Source organism: Amblyomma maculatum, chromosome 1, assembly GCF_055883805.1.
Source record: "Amblyomma maculatum isolate TAMU_Amacu chromosome 1, ASM5588380v1, whole genome shotgun sequence".
Taxonomy (NCBI): Eukaryota; Metazoa; Arthropoda; class Arachnida; order Ixodida; family Ixodidae; genus Amblyomma; species Amblyomma maculatum.
The window spans coordinates 198064585-198085809 of record NC_139344.1 but is presented as its reverse complement, the minus strand read 5'-3'; the positions used below and the strand labels follow the sequence as shown (position 1 = coordinate 198085809).

The 21225-nt window shown below is 46.5% G+C and overlaps 1 protein-coding gene across 2 annotated transcripts in view; it reads right to left on the bottom strand.

Annotated features, from left to right (window-relative positions):
- LOC146205342 (thiamine-triphosphatase-like) overlaps positions 1 to 21225 on the bottom strand; it is a 430791-nt gene that overhangs the window by 315845 nt on the left and 93721 nt on the right. For both annotated transcript variants that reach the window (XM_084589996.1, XM_084589995.1), the window contains exon 2: positions 18683 to 18813. The gene's annotated coding sequence lies outside the window, so the exon portion shown is untranslated. The remainder of the gene's footprint in view (positions 1 to 18682; positions 18814 to 21225) is intronic.

Genomic DNA, 21225 nt, shown 5'->3' with positions numbered 1-21225 from the left:
TATATAGAGCCTATCGTTGCTACCGTTTCTTATTTTCGCGAAAGCACCTAAAGATGACCCCGTGCTAAGGAAATGCACAATGTTATTTAGTCCACTGCTGTTTTTCTTAAAGTGCGACCGGCTACGGCCTGTTGACTAAATTGGGAGTAGGGGTGACGGATGTGAGTTTCACGACCGATTCGTATCGTCGGCACCAACTGCCTCCCAATCATACCTGAAAGCATTTATGACGGCTGTGTGCGACGCCAGTGGCAGCAGCGGGGCCATCGCTCGTTCGTAAGAGTAACCGAAAATTGCGCTAACTTCCGCAATCTAAGTCCATATGGCTTGGTTCGGTTTACGCGGCCTAACGTCGTTCCAAAACGACTACGAGGGACGCAGTAGGGGAGGGCTCCGGAAGTTTCGGCCACTTGGTGTTCTTTAACGGGCACTGACATCGCACAGCACACGGATGCCTTTCGCTTCGCCTCCGTCGAAAAGCGGCCGCCGCAGCTGTTCTCGGAGTCAGTAATATTAAAGTGCCCTGACCACCGAGCCACCGCGGCGGTTTTAAGGTTCATGTTTACGCGCCATAACATTCTTATTATTGTGTAAGCAATACTACGCCAGGTTTCAGCCCGTCGCGTAAACCCGGCCGGTAGCCACGTTTGACCTTTAGAGTAACCGCAGATGGGGCCCCTCTTCAAGCCGCCGGGTAAACCCGGTCGGTAGCCACGCCGCGCCGCAGAAGAAGAAGAAGAAGAAGAAGAAGCAACGTCGGCTTTGCTTACGCAACTTACCGGGTTTAACTAAAGCTAAACCCCAGCTACGTTTGTTAATATTTTCACGTTTATCTGTTATTTATAAACTTTCGAAGCGGGCTGGCCTTTTGATTTCAGTTAAAGTTTATTTTTATCGAGATACAATGCAACGGCAGCCACGCACCGAGCCCACAATATAAGGAGGGCAGCTGGGGGCCTCCGTAATTTCAAGCTTCCCAATATGCTTCTCTCTGAGCCGGTCGGTTTTGTTTTTTAGGGAATGAAACAATAAAAGGGGTCTCGGTCTTGATGGCCGACCTGAGAGACTATAGCACGCGCAGTTACCCTTGGCTCACACGAGGATTTTTTTTTTCTTCGCTAGTTGCCACGGCTGGCGCTTATATTATTTCTCTTTAAGGATGTATAAAAAAAGAGGAAAGATTTGTATTACCAAGCACCCCACTGAATATGCAAGTACGGTAAAATCACACGCTGAGAACCGCTTCCGTTCTTGGGTGGTTCGCGCTTAAGGCTGAAAAGGGTCAAGTTTCTTGTATATTGCTCTTATAAAATGAATCGTGCGTTTAAAAGCGCGCACCGAGGTGTGTGTGTGGGCGCGCGCGTGCGTGCGTGCGTGTCTGTTTCGTTTCGTTTTACAAAAGCAACTGTGTGATTTTTGTGCCGACTAGTGAGAGTATACACATTTTTTTTTTTTTGACATTCACTTGTCGCATCAGCTAATTTGTGTGTATTGATGAGTTTTCCAGAAGTGTCACTGTTCTGAGAATTCATGCAGCTTTGTTTTCGCTAAAATGAAAGCGAAAGCATCGTTTGGAAGAATCTGTGAAGGTTAAGACAAAATGCGATACCTTATTTCTACAATGAATATTCACTAGAAAAAAGGCAGCAGCCGCAAAAAAAAAATTATTTCGGCGCAGTCATCGACAAAGAAGGAAATGCAGGCGAGGCAGAAAAAGACACTGAACTGTGGGACCAGTAATAAGACATCAGTAAAAAATAAACAGGCACAAAGCTAATAGCATCCTAATGCAGTGTTCATTAAGTAAGAGGAAAAAAGGAAATGCTAGTGTCATAATCCGTGAAAAACAAAATCGTTTTCTAAGTAGCTCATTGAACGCGAACAAATCTTTGAGCATAACGGTTTTGTGACAGTTTTACACTGTTACACTGGTCTTGTACACATTAATGGGAGCGAAATGAGCGCGCAATAAACTGCGCACTGAAAACGAACATCCTTCATAATTCTTCTTTTTTTTTTTCTGAAACGTGGTTATTTAGAAAAGTTAACTTAGTTAACAGAACACATCGCTGTGTTCTGTGCCTCCCTCGTGCCAAAGTTTAAGCTGGCATTCATTACAGGAATCCTACCAAATTACCAACTAGCCCGGAAGAATGCCATTTTGCACCGGTAGTCCCAGTCCCTGATGATATTTCCCCATAGAAGTTAAAGCTGTCGTGACCAAGGTTGCGGGTTGTAGGCCCGGTTGGTTGTCGTAGCAGGAAATGAAACGAGGCGGCTGGAAATCGGACGTTGAAGTGAGATGGGAAACCTTTATGTACAGTATTTACATGGTAGCGTTTTTAGTGGGAGACTGACTAGAGGAACAGTCTCATTTTTATGACCCACGACACACACTTGTCGCCAGTTTTTATAGGGTTGAATCCCTATCTTCCCTAGATAAAAAGCAGGCCAGTTTGTGAGGGTGCGTCTCTGTCACCTCACTTTCCCGCGCTCTCACACACACGCACCAACACTGATCGCACTCTTTGACACGCCTCTCTGACTTTTTTTGGCTTGAGGGTGAGGAGGTGGTCGTCTAGACGGCGTAGATGGCGACAGCCGCTTGTCTCCGTGCGTGTTTGAACCTGGGCTGACTCATCGGTCCCGACGTCGCCAGGCTGCATTCAGCAAGGTCACCTAGCCGAAAGATGTCCCCGTGGAAAGGGAAGAATGCACGCCCGCTCTCCGTAGCGATGCTCGACACTTGAAGGAACCCGAATTTGGTCGCCTCCACTCCTTTGTCCTTTCGCCGACTTGTTGGATGGACGCGCCGATGTTGGGCGCTCATAGTCAGACGATCGCCCCCCTCCCCCCGCTCTTGCTTGGGGGGGGGGGGGGGGGGGGGGGGGTCAGTGAAATCTACGTCCAGTCTCGATCGTTGTCGCCGTTCTTAAGATCCAACGCGGCGGTCTCCGCAGCTCCTCCGATCACAATAAAGCCGCCATGTAGAAACTACGCACCACCTCTGCCTGAGAGCAAACAAAATCATCAAAAAGCTCCGGAATCTAGACAAGTGTTCCATACAAGTCATAACCGACCTCTTTGACAAATGCTGGCTGCCTGGAGCGCTACCAGCCCAATAGATGCTCGCATTACCTTAGATCCGAAACCATTGAAACCTCCAGATCTAAACAGCTACGCCCAATCTCTCTCTCATTCTGCCAAGGCAAACTGTTCGAACATGTGGTCCTGAAATACCTATACAGCACCATATGGACAATCACGACCTATTCCCTCGCACAATGATTGGCTTCCGCACCCATCTGTTCAAACGGGAATTTATGCTTCATATTTTGGAGGAAGCTCTCCACATTCGGTATCCATAACGCACATGCGAAATCCTAGATTTGGACCTAATCAAAAAGCCTTTGACAATGTCCACCACTCCCTCATCCTAGAGGCGCTCTCGGCCTTATCAGTCGTACCGTACGCGTTCAGCGACATCTTAGCTTTCCTAAGGCACTGCACAGCAGAAATTTGCTTCATTTTTCTCCCCTCCCAAACCTTTCCACCTGGCAGCAGAGGCATCCCAGAAGGGTCAGTCCCTTCACCGATGCTCTTGAGCATAACGCGTGCGCCCGTTTCCTTGGCATTAAACACAGTGCGTAACTGCGTAACCTTTTCCACTCCTTCTGTGCCGATCGACATTTAACTGTGAACAACCAAAGAAAATGGCAGAACCATAGAAGGAACCCTCCAAGCCGGTGTTGACTTGAAGCAGCGCAAGCTGCAACTGTCAAACTAGCCTGCTCTCCCATCCAATCCCAGTTATTGATTATTCGACCATCCCGATTTAGGACGGATCTAGACCCCCACCTTCAATACAAGTAACGTTGGACGACACCCCTATCCCAGAAGTGGAAAAGGTCCAAATACTAGGCATCCTACTCCAGAGCACCGTTGAAAACACCTCCACGATTATCAGACGCAGTCTATCAGTCTATCAGAGCATGCGGCTCATGCAACGAATTGTCAGCCGTCATAGGGAAGTAAGAGAGCGTGACCTCCGTCGCCTAGTTCAAGCATTCGTCATCAGCCGCATGCATACTCGCTCCCATATCTTTTCCTCACGAGAGCAGAAGAAAAAAATAAAAGCCCTGATTTTTCAGGCATACAAGACCGCGCTCAACGTCCCTCAACACACATCCAACGAACGGCTCTTTCTCACTGCATAGATAACACACTAGATGAGCTTAGAGAAGCTCACCGCACGAGAAAACATGAATGCCTTTCATCCATCCCCACAGGCCAAAGCGTCTTTCAGAACTTTGTCCTTTAACCAACCAGTACTTTCCGACCTACATATCCCACCTCTGGGCCACCCAAAGCTTTTAAAAGTCCATCCACTCTCAAAAGTATGCGGCAAATCCATCCTCAAGCTCAACACGCAGCAGGGGCCCAAGCTCTACACGAGCACTACAACCAACACACGAAGACTGCCTATGTAATGCCGCAGAATACACCCCCCCAGTCGGCATTTGCTATTAGCGCAATCCGCCACAATCTTTTACGCCTAGCAGCTGGCCCGGTCATAAAGAATACCTCGCTTCAAAAAGCTGCATTTGCCCTTGCAATCTCCTCCACCACAGCCACACTCATAGTTAGTGTCTCAAAAATCTTCGCTGAAAGGAGGACGCACGCCGTCGCTCACAAAATTTTCGATTCCTCTCAGTTCCTCACCAGGCACATTGAACTCATGTAGGTTGCCGCGCACACGAGCCATCCAGGTAACAGTCCCCTTTCGAACCGAAAAGGGCAAGCCGCCGAGCCAGAGAGCGCCCGTGACCGAATGATCTCTTACCATGCACGAGGTCTCACTCCACTAGTGGGAGAAATGACTCCATTATCTTCCGCCTCACAAATTCCGAACTAAATTAGAGCAGATACTTGGCGCCAGCTACAATCTTGCAGCATTCTCTCCCCCGACCATTTAACTATAGTTCACCCAAGGTTGCTCTCGTCAGAGTGTACTCTATCCGGAGCCCCCAAGAGCTGATTGCCACCACGTACTCTACATATGCTCTGGGTTCCACACGCCATCAGAGTGACTACTCACCTCGAGAGATGGCAGGTCGCGCTGTTCAGCTCCGACCCAGCTGTGCAAAAACAGCTGGTGGGCTGTACTTTTAGGAGCCACTGAAGATCACCAACTGCCGGCCACTTTACGACATCAAGAACTGACCCATAATAAGGCGGAATATCTATTTTTCTCCTACAAACGTGCATGTTGTCATAAACTTCCATCCGTGCTCAATAGATCCAAACACACCACTATCGCACTGCCCTCTTAAGGTAAGTTAGGCGATCCCAAACTTTTATACTGCTCATCCACAGAAATTCACCAATCATCGATTTCAGGGATATTTGATGAAGCCTGAACAATATGCAGACGTCGGAAGTTGCATTCCTCTACGAACAGGTGTACGCACGAAGTACAAGGCATATCTGGGCACCATAGTTGATGGTGCCGCAGTTTCAGTGGATACTCATATTCGGGCTGACGATGCTATGCAGCTTTTCATAAGGACTGCCCAGATTCCCTCAAGGAACTTATGAACGACCAGCCTTTTTTTTTTTTTTTTTTTTTTACAGCAGCCCGTACTTTCGCCTAAAACTGTAAAGCAATTAAAACCTGTGGGGCTGTAAACCAGTCGGGAATTAGGTGTAATTGTGCCTGCAACACCCCACTGTATGGCGATGAAAGTCATACCTGGCACCCATTTCGGAGAATGCAAGGCGGTGGGTTCCCACACGGAAACGCACTTTTAAATGCTGATTCACACGACGGACCGCCGGTCTGCCTGGCGTGTATCACGTGTTCGCACAAGGCGCCTGGCGGCTTGCGGACCGGTCAAGCAAGAAACATCATGTAATTTTTCCCCAGTGGGATTTAGCGGCGGGCCGCGAAGCTCTGTACGCTATGATGGCAATCAGCCACTCTTCCCAATGCTTCGGCTGCGGTAAATGTCTCCCGCTCTCACTTTGATGGTTTTGCTTTGAGCCGAGCGGTATTTTGCTAGCACGCTGTTCGCACATGTTGCAGTGCATGAGCGAAGATGAGAGCGTGGTCTGACGAAGTGACGTTTTATTTTATTGCTCTTGTTGAGGAGTTCCCCACTCTGTGGAATAGCAGTCGTGCTAATTATTTGAACAACCAGAAGGAGGTGATGGGGTAGAAGATATGTAGCCAGAAGAGTGAAGTTGAGTGAACTGCTCCCGATGGACGCCCAGCAGCCGCCGCCTGATGCCAGCTTTGTCCGACAGAAGTTCTTTGTAGAGTTGGTTTTGCCCATCGCGATCTCTCCACGTGCCTTGTTACGATATGAGCTCGTTCTGTGTTTCGTTGCTGTTCCGACGCCAACATATTTACTTGCATTTATTAGTTCTTTCTTTTTAATCTTTTTATTTTCAATTCTTTTTATTTCTTGTTCATCTTTCTTTGATTTTTGTTTTATTTTGGCTGTTTGCTTGATTTTAAGTTTTTATTCCTTTATTTTTTCTTTTTTTTTTTTACTTCAACGTCCTTTAGCGTAACTACGCTAGACAATGAGAATTATGGACTCGCTCGATACTTTGAGATTTTTTGCAGACAAATAAAGTCAATGCTTTGCCCACACTGAATGCTACCTCAACTTAGCTTACAATCCTTGTGTACATGGGGAGCATAGGGAACACTTAGGTTCCGTCTCTATGACTCGATAGCATAGGCTACCAGCCTACATTTCAAGCCCCGCTTTAACCAAGCCGTTTGAACGTGCATGCCTGCGTGGCCCAGCGGTAACGTGAATGCGAAGGGCTTGGCAGGCTGATTCTGGATATAACCCTTCCATGTGAAAGGAGAGGCCCGAGTTGGTAGCTCCTGCCAAACGTAGTGTCAGGTAAACCTTACGTCCAGTTAGTGCTCGGCTATGTCAGCTGCCAGCTACACCACCTGCGAGCGCCATGCTCGTAATTTTTCGCTCACAACATCAACGTCGGCACCAGATTTTCGTTGAATGGGGTCTTTGAAGCCGTAGCGTTAAAAAAAGAAAGTAGGCGTATTGTATTTAGCGTAGCTCGGCTGGGACACGGAATGATGATGGTCGGAGTCCTGGCGTGAATGCGTTTTTTTTCTTTCTTACTAATGATTAATGAGGACACGCTTTGGTGACACGCTCTGATGAAGCCACTCATGAAACAAGAAATGTTCTCGCATTAAAAAGAAAAACGCGGCAGCTTCAGCCCTTCAAACTCGCGCGGTAGGAAAAAGTTTATCTGGACCTTGTCATCTGCCAATCCGCGTGATAGTCAGTGAGTCGTGCGTAATTATCTGCAGTGCTGAATGCAAAAAAAAAAAAAAAAATAGAGAGAGAGAAAGAGAGAGAGAAAGAGATACCCTACTTGTTATGTCGTTAACGCGTTGTAGAAGTCTTCGACGTACGCATTATTGATTTTAAATTGTCTATAAAACACTAGTCCACAGGTCACCGCCCGCAATTCCGCCAGCGTATTGTGACCACTGGCAGAGATTTCTTCCTTGCTTCTCGTTCACATCTTTTACCCCGTAGAGCAGCAAAAGACTGACTCACAGAGGTTGCTACCGTCGACGAACAAGCGCGAGTTCCTTGCTGAATTTTAAAACAAATGCGATTGTACCTAGGCTGCGCTCACAAGCAGTCCGTAGCTCCGCCTTATTGTTAAATTGAGACGCCCCTTTTAGGTCGTGAAAATCCCCAGTGGACAGCAAGGCACCCTTGAATGTGCATTTCTTTTTTTTTTTTTTTTTTCACTGTGGTATACTACAAGTTCATATTTCTCGAACACCGCATTTAACTGTGGGGCAACTGCGGGGACCGAATTGACGCAGCTGGCGTAGGACCGGATTAATTGGAGGAATAGGGCCTTTGCACTGCAGTTTGTGTAGTCAAACTGGTGATAATGATGATGATGACGTGAATATTGTGAGATACTGCTATGCGCGTGTTAGTGGCAATTACCTAAGTAAGCTTCCGATGAGTGGCGAAAAACTGCTTTTTATGTTTGTCGTTAGCTCAGAGCGAGTATTTAAGACTAATAAGAGTAATAATAGACCAGTTGGTGCGTCTTTGAAAATAAGTAGCAAAGCATTACAAGTGTATCGGGGGAAAAGTGATTGTTATCTTGCAATCTTACAATGTGTGAAGAAACATTTGATCTAAAAACTCCTTCCCGGGATTAGTTCGAAACATCTGGGTATGTGGGTATACACTGGTAATTATTCCCTCTGGCTGCAGCGGCGGTGCTGCCATTCATTGCACTACCACAGAAGTCGGAATCAGGACGGCCAGGATTACAAGGGCAGTTTACGGCCACATGTAGAGTCTTGGTCGAAAGTACCCACGTTACAGGCTTGCTTTTGGGTCGTATAGAGCCAGCCATCACGGCATGATAAAAAAAATAATAAAAAAGTTATTTAAATGCTTGGAAGTGTTTTTTTTTTTTTTTTTTCTCGCGGTAGAGCAGTTTGCGGTTGGATCTGCGTTTTGAATTCTCTACACGGTGCATTCAAGAAACGTTTGTGCCCCAGCGAGTGAGCCCTGTAGCCTGAAGACTTTTGACGAGTGGTGTACAGACCCAAAAAATATGACTCACGGTATTTTTTTTATTGTGTTGTTATTGGTGTTTTTCAGAGCTCGGATGAGAAAGCTGCGGCCAGTCATAGGTAATTTTTTTATCAGTAACAGAATTTTGCCGCCAGGGTACAAAGTAATGAGGACATTTTGTTGCCTCTATCTAGTGAGGCCGCGTCCTGTAGTCTTTATCTCAGAGGCCGTCGGGCTGGGCGAACGGGAAAGGAAGAAAATGAGTAAAGTATATTAAAAGAAAAGAAATAATAGAAGGATAAGGATTTATAGTCATAGCGTTTTTGTTTCCGTCCATACTTATAGAATTAGAAGGAGAAACATAGGATACAAAGAATACAAAATGTTAAGTATTGCTGGAAGTCACATTGATTTTAATACACGGGTATCCCATTTCTTACACCCTGTGTTTTCACATGTGCAAAAAGGAGAGACACTGGAGAAGACAAAACGTTATAAAGCCTTTCAGAACACGGGCCATTAAGAGCTCTCCCGTATAGCCGCATAAGGAGTATGCCCGCAGGCTTGTAACGCAGAAATATGCCCCCTAGAATAATAAACTCAAAACCGAATTTCTACTAAGTTGTTGACAATAGAAGAAGTAAAAAATTAAGATCAAGATTTTGAGCTGTGGTGACTGCCAAGTTATGTGCACTTCAAGAACTAGATAAATTATCATATTACTGTTAAATGTAATATTAGCACATGTAATTTTATTAAAAAGCGCCTACGCAAGATGAAATAAACAACGAAGCTTGATACCATTTTAGAACGTTAAGTATTTTAGATCTTTATTTTAACTCTTGGCCCCATTCACACAGATAAAAGGTTCAGAGATCTCAACGCAGCACAGTTTCAAAGTATTGCCCCCTTTTTCTCAGCAGCGAGCTACTAAGCGCACGCAAGGGGCAAAGAAATCAATGCCAACATCTGCTACAAGCCAGCGTACACACGACACCCATTCAAGCCATGCGAGCTATCTCTAGCAAACCTGTTTGCGACAACAGTTGCCGCGGCGCACGATTTGCATAACCTGGCTTCTGAGGGCAATGACGTGGCTCCGGTGCCCTGCCTCACGAGACGGAGCGCTCGAGTCCGAGCCGGCGAGCCGCTTTCGCATTGGCTTGTACTTTGCAACGGCTCGCTGATTGGCTGTCCCTGCCTTCGCCACGTCCGGTTATTACTAAGAAGGAAGGCAACCTACAGATAAGGGGACATAGCGAGACGGCGAATTCATTACGCGCGATCCATGTACACCCGCTCATTTGGCCGGATAACCATCGCGAATTTGCTGGAAACCCCGGCGTCCCTTTGTTTCCCTTGAACTGAAAGGCTTGAGCGGGCCCGACCGGCAGGTGAGAGGGTCCATTGAGGGGGATCTCTCTTTCACCGGCCTTTCGGCACTCGCGTACGAGCCAAATATATATTAATTATTCGTCCCACTGAAAACTAAGAAAGTTCCGTCTAGCGTGACGGCGAAGAGCTCGCTCATTTGGAGTTGTAATATTCGCGGAATGTTTGCTTTTCTTTCGTCGCTCCTTCCGCTTACACCCTTGTTAGTCGAGCCTTCCGCGGCGCCAGCTGTTGCTGCTGTCGCCGGCCGCGAGACCGCGCGTGAGGGGGGCTGTCCACTCCTTTGCGGCCGCGCGGCTTCCCGGCACGGCTTTATTGTTTCGCGGTGACCGATAGAAATCTGACGGGATCGCGCGGGGAAGACCTGCCGCGACGTTAATGGCGACCATTTATGTTGTTTTATCGTGCGATACCGCGATAAGGCCCGGCGAGGGGCGTGTTGTGCGAGGCTTTGTTTCGCCTGCGATGGGCGTGATTTACACGCCAGACAAGGCGGCCGGCTCTCCACGCGATAATGCTCATCAACGCCTTCCTTTGTGTTCCGAGCCGCTGCGCCTGGCAGTGCGAATGGATTGTCTTTCAGTGGAGCTCACACCTTCCGGAGCTCTGCACGGCCAGTGCTGGTCTACCGCGAAGATATCCTCCCAGATCGGCCACTGAATGATCAGCGGTGGTCTTCTAACAGCGCAGACACGTGGAAGCGTTAGGCGCCTCGTTCTGGCGATTGCGGCCTCTCCATGCTCGTCGAAAACAGAGGTTGCAGTGATACCTCGTTAGCAGATTCTACTTTCTTTTTTTTTTCTTTTTTTTTGCGGATTGATGCCCATCTCGAGATCCTCAATCGTTTCCTCTGTTGCGTGCGCACACTTACTTGAGAACTCCCTTAAAGCTTCATTCTAAGAATGAAAAGCTAATCAATGAAGAAGCAACTGGAGAGCAGTCTTATGTGACTCAATAACACCGTCCAAATTAAATTTGCTCGTTTGCATTCCCTGCGCAATCTACAAGAAGCCAAGGAATTCTTGCAAGAACCATAGAACGATGAAAAGGTAAAGAAGGTTGCGATGATATTTCTACGACACTATTCACTAATCGATCGGTAGTGCGTGACTTTACTTTATTTAGAGCTCAGCACTTGGGTGCCCGTTTCTGCGTTTCGCGTCGCCGTCGGCGTTGTCCCTCGTAATCAGCTCTGCAGCCAGGGCAGCCGGCGCTCCTTCCTCCCCCCCCCCCCCCTTCCTCTTCCTCTTCGGTTGCCGAAGCGCCGGCTCGGTATCAGCGGATTACGGTGCGTGCATCCCAAGCCGAAACGCAGAGCCACGTTGACTTGACTAGCTCGCGGCGTCAGCGGCATCAGTCAGTCGTTGCTATCTCTTCGCCGCGCAACGTTCCTATGGGCCCACGCACTGCCTCCAGCAACCTCCCTATAACTGAAATGCTCTCTTCATTTTTCCGACCACAAAGCTCCCTTCATGACAGTCAAGAACTGCTAGTGGAGTGTCTCTTGAAGGAGTATGTGTGAAAAAAAAAGTCTGTAATTGTACATACATGTCTTGCGCGAAATCTTTGCCTCAATCTATCGAAAAGGTAAAACAGCTAATGAGCTACGCTGAAATTTCGCATTAGGAAGTAACGCAATCATCGGCGAATTTTTTCATCTTGAGTTTTTAAAGGCACTATGTTTCGTATTACAAGCAAATAGGTTCTGGATGAAGTAACGACAAGTTGCATTATTGGCTGCTCTCAGCTGCTATTAGTGTGCACCTAGGCGAAGTTCAGCTTTTAGTAAGCAATGACTACGCAAGTTTAATCTGTCGAGACGGTAAAAAAAAAAAAAAATTGCGCGGTGCGAAATTCGTACTGGTGGCAGCAGCGATCTAATTCAATCCACTCCTGCTCAACGATTGCATCTTCTTCATGTACTGCTTCTTAGCAAAGCGTGGCGTATAAATCAAATTATTAAAAAAGAATGTGTACCGAACAGTGCAGTTCCTTCTTTGCTTTGTAACTTATTTTTATATATCGTACCTCAAGTCAGCTGACTGTTGTTAGGGGTTTTCTGAGCGTCAAGCACAACTTGGACTCAAATGAACGTCCGGCAGTTACTAAAGCCGCTGCTATGTTCTAACAACACAAACGAGAGAAGACCTAAACTATGCGAGATCACTCCTATAATCAGCACCGTTCAGGAAACCAATGTTAGAATCTTTTAATCTCTCATGTTACTTTGGAAGTAGTCGCTGACACGCATTACCTGGAAGCTTCGTACGCAGTAAGTGCTTTTTATCAGCGAGATATGCGACATTAGGTGAGCGGCGCGATCGTCCACCCGCTGCGTTTAATCTTTTTGGTCGCAGTAGTTTGCTTTTAGTTGGCGTGGTAACTAGCGGACGGGCATTCGATTAGCAGAAGACCATAAGACGATTGAAAAGTGCACGCATGCATTATTGATTACGGATGCGCAGGGTATACACTTTAAAAGGGAAAGTTTTTTTCTATTGCACCTGCTATCCTGCCATACTTAATATAATAAATATGGCAATCTTCTTGCTTTCACTCTTACTATAATCAGCGATAAGTTAACCATGTGACGAATGATGGTGTTTTTGAAATTTCTGACGATTTTAATGAAAAATAGAAGCTTTGCTTTTGCTGTTTTTTTATAACGACGGGATAAGGACCAATGCCAAAGCATCTGCTCAACCTGCATTTCCATAAACGTTGGTTCAACTTTAGTGAACCATCGGGGTCGCAAAACGCTTGCGCAACAGCGTGACAGTTTGGTTGTATCGAATGTAGTTTGCCTCGTGCGACCACAAAGTATTTTCATTGAACAATTTTGTTTATGCAGAATAAGTACTCCGGATTTGTCTTTCTTTACATACTTTGCTTGAAGGCCCTGGAAGCTCAAGCAAGGAGGAGAACATCACCGAGTTTCGGCCGGAACCATAGCAGCCAGAATCCAACGGCGCTTGAGTTTACCTGAGCGCGAGTGCTTCCTTTTATGTGTTCTGCTTACACCAGAAGTTGGATTCAAGGCCGTTTCAAGGTCATCTCGCCAATCAGTGACCTGTATCAATTCGATCATGAGAAAGCATCGCCAGCAGTCAAAAAGAGCGTTTAAGCGTACGAACCTTAAAATCATTTCGTACAGAATGCTTATGACAATCGCTAAGTGAGCTTAGAATCGTCTGGCGATGTTATGCGTGCAGTAGGTTCTTATTAATTCCAATGTCTAGGAACCAGAGACTTTTACTTGTGCTATAGGGAGTTTGTACAAACGCCGAAAGTGCTATGCATTCTGCGTAATCTGGGGAAGTCCGCCATTTTCCTGTACAGTGTAGCAGCATAGAGAAAGAATTCTTTCTCTGTGGCAGCAGTCGGCCGTGGTGCGGGCCGCGCAAATAGTGACAAAGCGATGGTTTACTTAGTAGTGCAGATTACTTTTTTACTGTGCGGCCGTGAGCTGTAACAGCCGAACGCAAAGTTCAAGTCAAGACAAGACGACTGCTGGTTTTTCAAAATACCAAAGGTACGCTTGCACGAATGCTACAAGACCAGGAGCCGCTCCATACTTAAACCGCAAGACGCGCGGCTGCGAAAAAGTAAACAAATTGACCAGTGCGACGTACGGGCTGCTGTACATCGATAATCGTTTACGTACCTGACACGAATTGACGTGCACAGACCTGGTATTTGTCCGGACAGCTGCGAATGGGGGGCCACGTCTGATGATGCGTGCAAGCGTCTGCGACGTTCCGATCGCTCCTGGTCTTGTCGCATTCGTGCAAGCGTACCTTTGGTATTTTGCAAAACCCACAGTCCTCTTGTCTGGACTTGACCTTTGCGTTCAGCTGCTACAGCCCGCGAACGCACAGTAAACCTTCGCTTTGGCACTGTTTGCGCGGCCCGCACCACGGTCGACTGCTGCACTGTACAGGAAAATGGTGCTCTCTGCGTTTCGTGCAAGCTCTCTATAGAAAGTTTTAACTAATAGAAGTGCACCCTAACATCTCCACAGCAAATTGTGATTTCCTTTACACATACGTGCTCATATAAACGGCGTTTTGGATCCCTTTCTGTATGCAAACCCAGTTATAAGCATTGGAAATATATACAGTATTGGTATATGGCATTGATTTCTTTCTTTATCAGTCCCCTCCAATTTATGTTGGGGTTAAAACAAAATTACAGTGGATTAGCCATAGCTATGAGTTAGTTTTTTACCTAAACCTAATCAACTTTATTATTCTTAGGAAGGTGCAATTACGACCAATGTGGGCTCAGACAGCGAGGTGCTGTGATCTTGAGGCTTAGCTTGGCCTGTTAGGCTAAACCAAGCCTCACATGCTCAGTTAAGGTTAGGAAGCCGTAATTACGCAATATGTGCTCTGGCAAGTTCGGAATTCACTTCCTACTCTCTGCTTACATATGCTTATTTTGCGTAAATCAAGACTAATCAGCTTTAACCTTGACCTTTATCGGGGTCATGGTCACTCATAGCTAGCCTAGAATCACTACGCATATCAAATACATGCTTGGTTGTTGCCATAGCAACACTCTTTTAGGGCTGGAAATTCTCTCGCACTAAAAGAAAACACTACTTATTAGAAACGTGTTGGTCTCATATATAGTAAAGCCACGTTAACGCAGAGTTCAAAGGACGAAAAAAATTCCGAACTGTCCAAAGTCGAATTATGCGCAGTGTGCCCGCAATGAATCACACTGCTGGTCATGCCCAGTCAGAACTTCTCCAAAATAGTAAGGATCTCTGTTGCCTAATCCGCGGGGCGATGAAGTGAAGCTTCAGCCTTTCCCAACTGGCCATGTGCATTTGAGGGCACACATTGCTAACAGCTGGCGATGAGCGCGTGGTTTAGGCGCTCAGAAAGAACCGCGCGGAAAGAACTGGCGGAAAGCAATTAAGTAGACGAAAGAGTTACGAAGCTAGCTGTAAAAAAAAAAAAAAAAAAATACGGAAACACTTAAGCTCCGCCTTAAGAGCGGATAACAGATAGCAATAACAGGGGCCATCACCGGCCTCGGGTGCTCTTTGCATGCCACTTCGCAGACATGGACATTGTTTATTTTTTCCACACGACACATAGGGTCTGCCTTTACCAAGTTTAACGGTGTGCCTTGATTACATATAGTGGTTCCGTGCTCGAATCCCATCCCAAGAATCCCGAGTTCGAGTTTCATGTCACCCCAATTTTCTTTTCTGCGTAATACATTAACGCGATAGCGTTAAAGACCCCATTCCCCACAAAATCCGGTGCCGGCATTGTGAGTGAAAGATCACGATTGTGGCGCTGGCAGGCGGTGTCTGGCAGCTGATATGGCCGAGCACTAACTGGACGTAGGGTTGCCCGACGTAACGTTTGGCAGGAGCTGCCAACTCGCGCTTCTGTTCTCATGTGGGAGGGTGATATCAGAATCAGCCTGCCAAGATCCTTGTATTCACATTATCCCTAGGCCACGCAGGCGCTTTCATAAGACTTTATATGTCGCGTGGTGCCCTGCGCTATCCCGTCATACCCTTAAAGGCGGAGCTTAAGTGTCCCCCATAATTTTTTACTTCATATTCTTACATGGTGCAATGACATTGAGTCATGCACACTCTAATCTTCACAATTTATCTTATGTTTATCCGTCTGATGTTATGCGTGTGACGTCACGACCACTGTGGAAGGAAGATGATCCAATGGCGCCGCGAGGAATGAGAACTTAGAGTGACTGTTACTCATTGCGCAGTCGCCAGAGGCAGCACCGGTGTGTGGGCATTTCTCGTCGCTCGTTTCGCAGACGCTTCTATGGGCGCGCCAAGCCTTGATTTCGACGCATGTATTACGTTCGCTTGCTTGAAGGCACTGCCCGGATGTTACGCTATAATTTGTCTTGAGGACGCATGAGTGACCACGTATAGTGATGTCGGCAGCAACTGTGTTCTCAGCCCTTGGCTGCATTTTAATGTATATTTTTAGGTTCAAGAGGAACACTCTGTATATAACGGTATTTATTTAAATGGCTCAAGTGAGTGGCGTGTAACGTGCGGTAAGCGGCAGATAAGAAATCAGCTGAAAACATATGGAAGCTGCGCTTTTGTCAAGCTCACGCGTGTGTTGTGTTGCGGCACAGGTTGTAGGCAGTAAACATTGATCTTTAATTTTACACTCAATACTATGTGGATAGCAGTCTATGCAGACGCTGTTTCTTATTTTGTTGTAAGAAAAATACACCAAATATTATAAGCAGGTCAATTATCTCGTTTGTGGAATGCGGCATCCGTCTAAAACAGAATACTTAAAGCAAAACCTAAATTAAAATAAACAAAAATATAGCCGAAACAGAAACACGACCAGATAGTATGGGCTTGAAGTGCCGTATCAGCAATCAGGATGCGGGAATCGAATCGCGGCCTCGGCGGCGCCGCTTTTCTATGGAGGCGAAAAGCAAGGCGCCCGTGTGCTGTGCGATGTCAGTGCACGTTAAACAACCCCAGGTGGTCGAAATTTACGGAGTCCTCCACTACGGCGTCTCTCATAGCCTGAGTCGCTTTGGGACGTTAAACCCTACAAAACAAACGAACAAACGGTATCAACAATCAGCGATCACCAGCCGTCGGTAAGCTGCCCCGTGTAGCTGATCGGTTTTGCGCTACCGCCCCCTGCCGGAGGTTAGGAGCTTCGTATAAGCAGCTTGATATGGGCCTTCATTCGACATCGTGATGGTCGGCTGTTTGAACCAGGATCTGATGCCTATGAAAGTAAAATAGCGACGCAAGCTTTTCCAAGTCGGGCGAATTGACGATGTCAGGTATTTATTTTTTTGCGAAATGGTGGAATCTTCATTGCAACATAAGATTTGAAAGATGTGCTGTTATATATTACTTTTGCACAGCACACAAAATAAAATGCGAGCGCGCTGAAATAAAATGCGATGGTTAGAAGCATTCTATCGGTAAAGTTTTACGTATCAGGATCTGAAGCATATTTTCGTAAAACGGCTTCCGCCGACGTAATAATCGTCGAAGTGCATTACACACATATATTAAAAGAACTGAGGCAACACGGTCGCTGCGGCGTAATAGCCTCTCGCTACGCTTCGGGAGCACTGAAGAACGATACTCGCTCCTTGAAGGACGCGTAGCCGCGATTTCAGCTACGTACAAAGCACTTCTTTCCCGGTTAACATATAATTATGCATTTCCCGCTGTAGCCAAATGCACAGTTTTTTTTTTTTTTTTTTTTCTAAACACAGGATCAAACCATCCATCTACAGTTGCTGTCGAAGAGAACGGGCGTGTCGGTCTCTCGCATCGCCACACCTGGTCGCTGAGCTATCAGTCATAGAATCAGTGACTGTAGTTCGCGGCACGACATCACGCAATGGATATTTAATTGACCAGATGAGACTACGTTGCCTCGTTTGGCCAATTAAAGAGCCGTTACGTAGCACTGAATGCGCCTGAGACGCCCGTTCCGTGGAGACGAGCACCACACGTCTTCTGCTTTCCGTGTATCAGGGCAAATAAAGTCTGCTTACGCAGAAAGCAGTAATAGAGCTGCTACTTCCCCACGAGTAGGTGTTTAAATAACTATAACTTCATATCTCAAGGTTGTGGTGTTTGAATGCTGACTGAGGTCGCAAAATTTCAGCGCGCAAGCCTGTGTTCCATAGGAGCGCCAGCAAGATCAGCGGAGATGGCCCTACTGCCAATAGTCTGACGCGGCCGACCTTTTTAGGGCTCTTCGGCGCGCAGGACGTGTTAGAGAAACACAAAGTGTTTGAATTAACTGAGATCGCAATAAGACCGCGAGCGAATTAAGTGGCTTTAACATGCACCGAAAATACTGATGACCGACCCGAATTTTTTATTTCCGTAGAATTAAGGAAATACGAAATTATTCGGGCATTCATTGTAGCTATAGTGCACTCTACTTAGTGATCGCCAGTAAAAGGCAAAGGGCGTGCAACGGCTGTTCCATCTGCACTAAATTTTTAAATGAGAACCTGGAGAAAAGCAATCACTAGAGCTTGCCACGCTGGCATAACCAGCGCTGTATCTAATGGGAACTTTCTTTTAGATATTTACGACGTTCGCGAAGCCAAAGCCGGCACGTGTATGGTACCAGTACCAGCCACCTCCAGACAGCAAGTGCATAAGATGATGGCAAGGGGAATACCGTCCCATCCCTTCGTGGAAATGCGAATAGCGGCTCTTCATTTACGACCCCAAGCCAACCTCCATCGCTAAAGCACAAAGGACTGCAGCTGCTGCAGTCCGGCTGTGCTGCAGTGCACGGCACCCTGCGTTGGCCTCAAGGTGAGGACTCCGCTTCCATCCTACAATTCGTCTAAATGCTAAACGACGCCGCTTGCACTGTGTGTTTGTGTGTACACGCACATACACACATCAGGGGACCGGCCGTAAAGAACCGGCCAAGCTGCGTGAACGGATTACTGTATATGTGCAAACATGGGCGCGGAAAGCACGTTTCGCGGGGTGCCCCCGACCACGTGGGAGGTCTACCAGCCGGCAGGGAGCAGCGCGATGCTGCGCAGAAATGGGATTGAGAGAAATCCTGTAAGAAGAAGATGCCCGGGTCGGGGTGACACGGAAGGCGCTCTTCGGCGGGACATGGCGCGAGGCAGCTCGACGTTACGTTACGTCGCGTATATCGTACCTGCGGTCCAGCTCCTTTCGGCGATAGCGACCACCTTTCCGTGTAGAGTGCGCTCGCTGACTGACCACCGTCCTGGTCCCGACGAGATGTCTCAGTCGACTCACCCTCTCTTCCTCTGGTTACAGAAGCGTCTGCAAGTAAGGAAAGATGAGATTTGAAAGTGCCAATTGTTTTTTAGCTTTATGAACGACTACATCGTGCAAAAGAGTTTGACCACGCAATTAAAATTTGGGCACTTCGTTAGGGGTCGCCAATAAAGAATGTTTAGTGAAAGATATTGCTTGGCTTTTGTAAACAGTTCGAAAATAATGATCTGCTTTGTCACTGTAACATCATTTCAGCAGAAAATAAAACACTAGGGTTTCTTAAGCATCATTTTCATCTACCTCAGGTAAAGCTGCTCGCATACAAATCACTGGTAAGACCGAAATTAGAATATGCATCTGCCATCTGGAACTCACATCAAGCATATCTAATCACTGCATTGGAATCTGTTCAAAATCGTGCCGTCCGGTTCATTCATTCCTCATACTCGTACGACACCAGCGTTTCAACTTTGAAAGTGAAATCCGGATTGCCACTCCTCTCATTTCGTCGCCGCAATTGCTTAGCTTCGCTCTTTTTCACAAGTTTTTTTTTTTATTATTATTATTCTCTGAATCAAGCACCGTACATCACAGCCGTACCACGCATATTTCACCGCACCAGTCACCCACTGCAAGTTGCTCGTCCACCATCGCACACTACTACTTTTTCTGCTTCGCTCTTTTCTCGAACAGCTTCAGACTGGAACGGCCTTCCCTATGAAATCGTCGTTATCGCTTCGCCATCTGTTTTTCAAGCGCGTGTAACAGATTATCTTCAATGTTTAATAATTATTGCTGTTTTTTTTCACATTATCAAGTGTATGCCATCGTCATCATCGCTTCACCATCTGTTTTTCAAGCGCGTGTAACAGATCTTCAAAGTTAAATAATCATTACTGTTTGTTTGCATTTTCAAGTACATTCCCACCCCTTATGTTAACACCCCGTGAAAAGGGGGCCTTTAAGGAATAAAACTGAACTGATCTGAACTACTAATTATTAAGGAAGAGAAAATAATAAAATTTTCTGACTTTTCTCACCGGCACTTGCCATATGCCATCAGTATTAATACCCTAACTGAAAAAGTGACCTTGGCTCTGTGTTGATTAGAAGTCGACAGACACTCTTACCGACATTATCCCAAGCTAGATCCAGCAATGTGACCTCACACCGGCCGACATTCGGCTGCCGACATAGGGCCAAGACCAGATGCCAAACCTGCAGGCACTGTCCATCCAACCAAAGCTAAACGTTGCCACAATAGTTCCAAATTTCAGTCCGTAATGCTGCCTCGATGTCACTAATGTCGCTTTTTGATCACCAGGAAATGACCACCTTAAAGTTAGTACGACGTTTGGGTAAAGTACGACATTATCCTTATGTTGAATTGACAAGAATTGAAAAGAATAACGATGCTGCTTAATTTATTTCAGCATTAGACGAAACGCACGCACGCTCTACGTGAAAAGAAATTGCTAACCCCCGTAATATTCTGCAGAGCTGAAGGAAATATGCTGACGTTTAAGGCAACAGTTGACAAGGAACAGATGTTTGTCAGTGAACATAATTTACGCAAATATTTCCGCGCCGACCAGGTCTAAAATGTAAATCGGATAAGAAAACACTGCACCAAGGAAACAGTACTAAACAGCCCAGCGCGGCGTACACACATAAAACAGCAAATTTCAGCAAGCTTATATAGCCACCACATGAGGCCCTCATTTCAGAGCCAGTGACTGAAAAATTATAGGAAATGTTTTTTTTTTCAGTCATTTCTAAACTTGCGACAGCAGAAATAGAAAATAAAAGAGTGCATAGTTATGTTGATAATAATTTTTATTTAGAAAGTCTGCTCTGCCTCCTTAGTGCGAGCATTGTGCAAATGCATTTGCTAAAACATGCATGTTAATTCCCAAGAAGATACATTTCCGAGGCCTATTCACAAATTGTTTTAATACTAAATGCGCAGGGTTCACGGACAGCAGCATGATTCAATAGACAATTATGTACATTACCAGTGCAATATTAGCGTCGCCAACTTTACGTTACACATTTCAGTCCGCCAATTGAGCGCCTATTGGCTCAGAGTACCTGACCGACCTCGTGGGCAGCCAACCACGGCCGTACTTTGAGCCATGCTTTGCTGCCAAGCACTGAGTGCCGACTAATTCCCTACCATTTGCCGATTATTGGCTGAAGGTCTTTGGTCAACTATTAACTAGCGTAATTTGAAGCCAACCAGGGCCTGCCTGTGGCCTGCACTGGCTGGCCGAGCAGACCGGCTGCCAAGCTCTGCTCACTCGTTTACCGACGGTCGGCCGTCAGCCATTTTCATTTGGGATGGCATTATAAACACAGCTCGTTGATCATATCAGCTTGAATGAATGAATTCAGCGCTTTAATAGCTCCGTGAAACCAGCCTCAGAGAGCTTGATTGGTAGAGACTTCGGTCTAAGG